The sequence below is a fragment of the Oryzias latipes genome, chromosome 7, assembly GCF_053564925.1.
Source record: "Oryzias latipes strain Hd-rR chromosome 7, Olatipes_Hd-rR_3.1".
NCBI lineage: Eukaryota > Metazoa > Chordata > Actinopteri > Beloniformes > Adrianichthyidae > Oryzias > Oryzias latipes.
The window spans coordinates 10262504-10271765 of NC_136243.1; positions in this window are offsets into that span (position 1 = coordinate 10262504).

The following is a 9262-nucleotide window of genomic DNA, read 5'->3' on the forward strand; positions in this document are numbered from 1 at the left end:
AAGAACAGGCAAGACGGCTGGATCCAAATGCAGCAGGTTTATTAGCTCAGCTAAAAGTCCACAAAGTTAAATTAGAGTCAGGCAGGCGGCCAATCAATAACAGGCATATGTTCATCCGAGGAGAGACGGTATGTTCAAAAAAGTGGCGTCAAGGGTCCAGACAGGCAACCAGAGTCTGGGTCAGAAGACAGAAAATCAGGTCCAGACATAACACTCAGTAAGGAAACCAGTGTGGCACAAACAATGCTTCACACTGAATCCAGCTCAATGAGGTGTTGAAGTATGCTGCGGTAGATGGAGTGAATGAGAGTCAGGTTTGCCGCATCCAGGAAGTGTGGTTAGAACTCTGGAGATGGTTACAGCTTGTGACCAAAGAGAGCGACAGTTCTAAATTCTGACATTAAAGCCAGTTCTGTGTTTCCTTTATCCTAGTTTTTGATACAGCTGTTTTCTCTAATACTTTTCTTGCCATAACTAAAAAAAATCATTCTTTATTGTTTGGATGATCATTCCATGATAAACTGTGTAAAAAAACAACAACACACATGTTAAAGAGCTAAGTTAATGTTTTTGCTAGTTAATTCCACTCCTATTTTGTGGTCATTCAATTTAAAACTGTTCTAAAGCCATAAAAGGTAGAACTTGGATGTTCTTAAATTCAAGATCTGTTCTTTTGTTTTAGCCCTCTCACAGGTATGAGATTGTGGTACTTTATTATTTTTTATTACAGATTTTGTAATGGAAAGAGATTACTGGAAAAGTACAGTTGGAACTAGGATGTTCTTAAATTCAAGATCTGTTCTTTTGTTTTAGCCCTCTCACAGGTATGAGATTGTGGTACTTTATTATTTTTTATTACAGATTTTGTAATGGAAAGAGATTACTGGAAAAGTACAGTTGGAAAACTATGTTAAATACCCTCTGAGCTCTCCCCTAGGTTTTCTAGTGTTTTTGTTACAATAAAACTACATTTGAGGCTCATAAGTGGCTTGTGACTTCTGTTTAAACTAACTAAAAATAGATGAAAACTTTGCATGGAAAATTATTTAGAAGAGCTTGTGCATTTATAATAATCCTCAAATACAAATAATCTAAACAATAACTATTTTTTAATTTCTTCTTGGCTCATGTCTCAGAACATATTTCTGAAATGAAAGATTCTGCACAAAATAAGACCTTCCAAGTGACTTTTTAAGTTTAAATACGTTTTTATATAAATTGAAATTTCAGGCATATTAAACTGTACAAAACAATGTCAAACTATTAAAACTAACATGAAAAAGTGATCAGATTAATAACAAAGGCTTTCAATATGATTTTACTTTTTTGTTAGGGAAAATACATAAAAGATTTTTAAAAATACCTGTAATGTAACTGTTCAGGTTCAAATACATTATAACATGCAAATAAAATAAAATAAAAACATTTCAGCATTAAGGCTAACAATACATGTTTGGTCATAAAACGTGCAGAACTTCTGAACAATTCTGTAATGCGTTGCTTAAATGTTTCACATCTGGCCATCAGAGATCACGGAGGATGTGATCACATTCCTCAAGTGCAAGTACAATTTCAAAGCTTAATGAACATCATTTGAAAATGCAAATCTGATTCAGCCATCAGAATGCTGCACAAGTCGTAAATGTCTGTGTCACATGGCACTGTTGGTCTAAATGTGTAGTTTGCATGACAGTTGTATGTCAGCATCATCCACTGGAGAAATGCAGTAATCCATTGCCATTACCTATCAGGGTTTAAAAGTGCGATCAATTCTCCTCGTAAAAAGAGATAGAGGTCAATGGCCATGTATGCGTCAACAGGAACATTTAGACTGTTTTCTGCCATAATGTGGGTACAGAGGGTGAAAACATCATCATCACAAGCAATGTTGCTGCGGTGGATACAGTCATCTTCACCCCTGGCCAGATCTTCCTCTGACACTTGGCACAAATAATCCTCAGTCTCATAAAGTTCAGGAATCAAGAACATTGCATTAGGACGCCCATGAGGAACATGTTCATTACTAGATGGACGAATCACATGGCTGTTCCATGTTTCTTTAGTGGAGTCCAACTCATCCTGCAGAAGTGACAAAAAAAATCTAAATACTGGAATTCATTAATCAACAAGTCATAAAAATGCAGTTACATAAGTCTTAATTAATATAAGGGCCTATTTGTTTGCCTTTTTAATACAATGCAAGTACAATTTTTGAGATCTAACCCTATGTTGCTCCTTTCTGATTTAAATAGAAAGCTGTGTAGACATACAAGAATATGATTAAGTCAATTTTCCCCTCCTACCTGTATCAGTCCAAGGAGGCAGAACAACATGAGGTTCTTGTCCAAAAAGTCACCAACAAAATACCCTTCATCTTTTAGTCTTTGAAAGTGGTCCAGCCAAAAGTCCACACACTCTTTGCGGAGAAAGCCCCACCAACTTTCTATTCTCTGATTAGTTGTGCTTCTTCCCCAAATAAAACTTCTTTCACCAGCATGAGCATCATCATTGTTGCGACGAAGATAACATTGCATATCTCGAATGGAGGTGTTTTCTGTCCCCATATCGGTTCTCAGGATCCGAGCACATCCATCCAACTCCTTTATGGTCTCAAGGAAATAACGTCCAATAACTTTGGGGTCACTGCTGGTAAAGTATGCATTAACCCTCCTTGAAAATCCATCAATGGCTCCATTGATGCATATACCCAAGGGTTTCAGTTTGTCGTATGAGTCAACATGCCATACAAAGTTTGGCCCCCTGGCAAAATACGCTCGTCTATGCAGTCTTCTACTTCTTCGTGCTTGTGTGCCCTCGGGGTCGAGAGTTGAAAGAATCAGGCGAACATCTTCTTTCCTGGTGTGCAAACCATTTTCTTTGCACTTACTGTGCATCCATCTGTAGCCATGCAAAGCACCCGAACCTTGGAGCTGCTCTCTTATGAACTAAACAGATTCCTCTAAACTGTCAAAGTGGATTCGGCGAAACAGTCCATTATTTTTCAGAACTTGTTTTAAGGTTCTCAAACTGAGAATGATTTGATGTTTTCTAATTAAAATACGAAGGATGTCCTTATAGGCAAGGCCTAAGTTAAAGTAAAACTTTATTAGGTCCAGTTTATCCATAGTTGAATGGCAGTTCAATGGTAAAGCACTGAGAAATCAGGGTCACATCTTCCGTCTTTTCACAAAGAAATTGCCTAGAAAAGGAAAATAACAGAGGTAGGATTACCAGTAGTGTTAAAAACATCCTAATTAAAGAAACATTTACATAAAATTTTACAAACAATTTTGTAATTCAATATGTTTGTGTTGTGCAACAAAAATACAACTAAAAGATTAGTTGTACATTACTGATTGTACAGAAATTTGGTGCGTAATAAATTTTCATGTGTCAGGATTAGGTTAATACATACGTGCTAACAACATTAGCTGTGCTAATAACAGATTTAGCCATGGATCAACTTAAACTGGTATAACCATCAGCCTTTATTTAAAGTTATTTATTTAACTGGTGCGCACCTGAAACTAACTGGTGCGCACCTGAAGCTAACTGGTGCGCACCTGAAACTAACTGGTGCGCACCTGAAGCTAACTGGTGCGCACCTGATACTAACTGGTGCGCACCTGATACTAACTGGTGCGCACCTGATACTAACTGGTGCGCACCTGAAACTAACTGGTGCGCACCTGATACTAACTGGTGCGCACCTGAAACTAACTGGTGCGCACCTGAAGCTAACTGGTGCGCACCTGAAGCTAACTGGTGCGCACCTGAAACTAACTGGTGCGCACCTGATACTAACTGGTGCACACCTGAAACTAACTGGTGCGCACCTGAAGCTAACTGGTGCGCACCTGAAACTAACTGGTGCGCACCTGAAACTAACTGGTGCGCACCTGATACTAACTGGTGCGCACCTGATACTAACTGGTGCGCACCTGATACTAACTGGTGCGCACCTGAAACTAACTGGTGCGCACCTGAAGCTAACTGGTGCGCACCTGAAACTAACTGGTGCGCACCTGAAACTAACTGGTGCGCACCTGATACTAACTGGTGCGCACCTGATACTAACTGGTGCGCACCTGATACTAACTGGTGCGCACCTGAAACTAACTGGTGCGCACCTGATACTAACTGGTGCGCACCTGAAACTAACTGGTGCGCACCTGAAGCTAACTGGTGCGCACCTGAAGCTAACTGGTGCGCACCTGAAACTAACTGGTGCGCACCTGATACTAACTGGTGCGCACCTGAAACTAACTGGTGCGCACCTGAAGCTAACTGGTGCGCACCTGACACTAACTGGTGCGCACCTGAAACTAACTGGTGCGCACCTGATACTAACTGGTGCGCACCTGATACTAACTGGTGCGCACCTGATACTAACTGGTGCGCACCTGAAACTAACTGGTGCGCACCTGAAACTAACTGGTGCGCACCAGTTAGTTGTTTTTTTTTTTTTTACTTCAAAAAAAGAATTTTTTACTTCTAAAAAAAATTTTTTTACTTCAAAAAAAAATTTTTTTCCTCCATTTTTTTTTTTTAATCAATGGCCCTTTAGGGGCTCCGTACAATTCTGAACAAATCAAAAGATTCTTTTTTTTTTTTTCTTTCAAACTTGACCTCTCCAACAGCTGGGCAGGCAGATGAGAGCTGAGGGCCTCTTGTGTTGGATATATTTTACCTTAACAATAGGGGTTATTAATCTTCATACAAACCAGAGGTATGTCTGAATAAACCCCTTTTGTAATTGAGGCCAAACTTTATTAATTTCAACCATGTTTGAAAATCTTGGGTGTTGGACTGGACGGAAAAGGAAAGAAGGGATGTTAGAGAGAGGGGGTAGGAGGGTGATAATAGGAGGGGAGGGGGGATAAGACCATGAAGCAGCATAAAGCAACAAGTTTACTGGTTGTTTATCATTACGGTAAGGTTCAAACGTAGTACAAAAAGGGCAGGGCCTGTCCACACACACACTCAAATGTTATCAACACACCTGTTAGCTGCAAAAATGTCCACATGTCGACATGTACACAAAACAGATAGTGTTCACACGCATACTTATGCCTTTAAACCAACTAGTGTGAAATATTTCAGTCATTCAATCATACAAACTGTTAGTGCAAAGGTGAGCTAACACCTGTGCTCAGGTGAGTGTTAATGTTCTTCTAAAATGGATGGTGGAACGTGAAAAGAAGGAGGGAGAGTGCCCAGCCATCCCCACCCCAAGACCCCCGCCGCAGCAGCAGCGGCAGCCGGAATCCCCCTAACGCCACACGGGAACAGGCAGGGAACAACCGCCGCCCGGGCGACCAAGCCCGCCACCCAGGCCAGGGCCAGCAGGACCGCCGCAAGGCCCCCAGAGCCAGAGAGCAGGGAAGCACGGAGGGAAAGAGAGCGCCGCCCCAGCCCCACCAGGAGAGCAGCCCCCCCGCCGCGCCGGGAGAGCCCAACGCAGGGCCCCACCGGAGAAGGACGCCCACAGCCCCAGACGAGCACCCCATCACCACCCAGGAGTTCCGGGCATCCCCCCGCCCCAACCCCAGGTACGAGCCAGGACCCCCCAAGGGAGACCCGCTCCGCACTCCAGGCAGCCACCCACCTGGCCCATGGTTGGTCCAGGGAGGAGCAAGGCAGGGGCCCGCCGCCCCCACCCAGGAGGGGGGAACCCCGGGGAAAAAAGGGGGCCCACAAGGGGTGTTGTAAATATGGCCCGACCAGGCTCGGCCACAGTTGGAAATTTGGAGGGGCCCAGCGCTCAGGGGCAAGGACCAGGACCCACCCCCCAGGGACACGAACACCCCCGGCTCAGGTGTAATGTGGACCCCCCCCCCCCTCACATTACTCAAACTTTATTTATTTATATTGCGCCTTTTATTTCAGTTAAAAACACAAAGCACTTAACAAAAAAGCAGATAAAATAATCATAAAAAATGAAAATTATTAAAAACAGAAAAACACAGGACAATCACACAGAGATGGGACCCTGAACACACAAAGAACTGCAGCTAAAGAAGGTCTTGCTTGGTACTGCTGTGAGGAAACAATATAAGTAAGTAAGTAAATACATTTTACTTACTTACCTTTCACAGACAAAAGTCACAAGGTGCTTCACAGGTTAAAATACGTATATATATACACATAAAACATAAAAGATAAAAAAAAGCATAAACCACGTAAAACATTCATCTCAAGCCCAATAAAAGCAGTTTCCGTTAAAATGCTTTGCAAAAATAAAAAGTTTTTAGTTGACTTTTAAAAGAATTCACAGAGTCCAGGGAACATAGGGACAATGGAAGTTCATTCCAGAGTTTGGGAGCGACAGCCTGGAAGGATCTGTCTCCTTTAGTTCGGAACCGTCTGCGAGGGACCGTCAACAGGTTCTAAACCGCAGACCTCAGTGCATGAGATGGTTTATAAGGGGCGATCAGATCGCAAACATATGGCGGAGCTTGAGAATGAAGGGCCCTAAAAGTCAAAACTAAAATTTTGTATTGATAACGGTAAGCAACCAGGAGCCAATGAAGAGCTTTGAGGATCGGGGAGATGTGATCTCTTCTCTTGGTGCGGGTCAAGATCCTCGCAGCAGAGTTCTGGATCAGCTGCAGGCGAGACAGCTCCTTCATATACTGAGGATCCATTCATTCCAAGGCCCAGCCCAACCACAGGGGTCATTGCCACAGTACCCACCCAACACAGAGCGGCCTAGGGCCCACTCCATGGCAATCAGACCACAGAGCGGGACCCCTGCCAGCCCAATGACAATGGGCACTGCAGCAACAACACCCCCTACAGGTTAAGATGGTGGTGCCCCAGAACAGTGGATCCTGCTTAGACCCTGCTTCTCAGTGAAGAAAAACTGCTAAAAAAATCCTGATTACAGTAAAACAGAAAAAACATCAGAGGTATCCACATGAAGGATGAACATCCCTGTTGTCCAGGATAGATAGAGGATGTAACAGGACTGTTAAAGAAAAATTAGCTTATCTAGCACTACAACTACATTTAGGAGCGGCAGTGGTTCAGGCGCTTGAGCAGGTTGTCGAATGATCGAAGGGTCGGCGGGACGATCTCCGTTCCCCTAAACCAACTGTTGTTGTGTCCTCGGGCCAGACACTTCACCCTCCTTGCCTCCAGTGTGGCTCCACTGGTGTGTGAATGTGTATGAATGATCCCGGTGATGGTCAGAGGGGCCATAGGCATGAACTGGCAGCCACGCCTCTGTCAGTCTGCCCCAGGGCAGCTGTGGCTTCAACAGTAGCTTACCATCGCCAAGTATGAATGAGTAGTGAATGAGCGCATTGAGTGTCCGGAAAGGCGCATATAAATCCAATCCATTATTATTATTATTATTACACGTTTGAATAGTGCAGCTGATGGGCTTCATCCAGATGGAATTGGGAGAAAGCTGAGGGCGCGAGACGTGGTCCACAGCCTAAGAAAAGGAGAACAGACGAGCCAACTGGAATCTAGAATCACTGCCGCTCCCCTGGAGGGGAGTGGGAAAGTAGGAAAAGACACGAATTGCACTGCACCAAACAGAGGGATGGAGGACTAAATGATCAAGAATAATAGAGAGGAATAGATGAGAATAAAGGACTGCACCATACTTTTCTCAGCTTCTGACTGCTAGCTGCCAATTAACAACTAATGAATTAGATATTCTCTGTTTCTAGCTAGCCGGGTGATAATCATGTCCAAAAAGGAATATTTAAGCCTAACTTTGAATGTATAAACTATGTTGGCCTCTCTTACATGAGCTGGGAGCTTATTCCATAAGACAGGGGCATAGGGGCTAAAGGCTCTACCTCCAACTGTACTTTTAGGGTGTATTCAGACTGGAAAAAAACGTTGGTATGGACCCAGTCCGCTTAATTTGGTCTGGATCGAGTCCTGGACCGTGTGTTTCGTCTGGATTCAGACTGCCGTCACTCACAAGTTGTGAACGTCTGAATGACCATCAGGCTCAACCCTTTCTACTGGCTTTTTGGTCTGGTGGAGGCTGCAAGGCGGTTACTGGCAAGAAGACACCTAAGAAGATATGCTGATGAGTGTTTATGACATATAGATTGGTAAATGGCGTAAATGGCGTATACTTAAATAGTGCTTTTCTACCTTCTTTGAAGGCCTAAAGCACTTCATAGTCACAGATTGTACACATATACACTACAGACTAAAAGTAAAAAAATCCTGTGGCTGTTAGACTGGAACTGCCTCGCTCTCGACGCATCCACCCAGTTTTCCATTTCAGCAAGTTGAAGCCAGCTAGAGACTCGCCCCTTTAACCCGCCCCAGTGCCCCCTCTGGCTCCTCGTTTCGTGAATGGTGGTCCAGTCTAGACAATAAAAGCACTACTTGCATCCAGACGAGTGGGTCGGGGCATACAATACTTTGTCGACAGGGAGGGTTACGGTTCTGCGGATCATCGATGGGTCCCAGATTGTCACGTCCTCACCCAGGATCTTGTCACCTGTTTCCATCGGGGCCATCCTGAACAACCTCGACGTCCGTCTGGATACCGGACTTAGAGGGAGGGGTTCTGTCATGAAATGTCTGTTTTGTTGTTTTGACTGGCAGTCTGTGGTTTCTCCTGAATGTCCTCCTCCTCCCTGAGGCCTCCTGTATGAGTCACAGCTGCAATCAGTAATTATGCCTCTACTAAAGGTGTGGCTTTTTCTGTGTTCTGTGTCTGAGCGTCTAAGTACCTTCTCTAATTTTTTAGTTCTGTATTAAATCCTGCTCTAATTGAGGATTTGTGTCATGTCCTTCCTGCTTCTGAGATTCTTCCCTGGCCACTCCGTTACAAAAGGAAAGACCATGAAAAACTTCCTGTTAAAGCCACACCAATAAATTAACATATTTTTAAAGAGCTGTAATGTAGAAATTTTTCCATATAGTTTTTATCGAAGGTAAAAAAAATCAAACCAGTATTTTCCCTAATCTCAATATACCTAGTCACAGCTAGTCTACCCTTTATTCGCATGGAATGAAGGCTAGAACCTTGTACAAACTTTAACCTGAAGCTGCATTAAAAGTTCAAGATGAAGCATTACTTTATCATCTAGCAGAAAACATGCCCATAGATCCAATTAAAGGCAGAGAGTAAGTTGTTTTCAATGTTATCCTATCTGCAAGCACATCTGAAAAAAAATATTTTCTTGGGAAGTCATAAGTCAGTTGAACCTGTTTCTAGCTAAGTAAGAAGGAATCTGAAGGCGAATGTGCACTGAGTTAATTCTTCCTGTGAAGTTTGTCT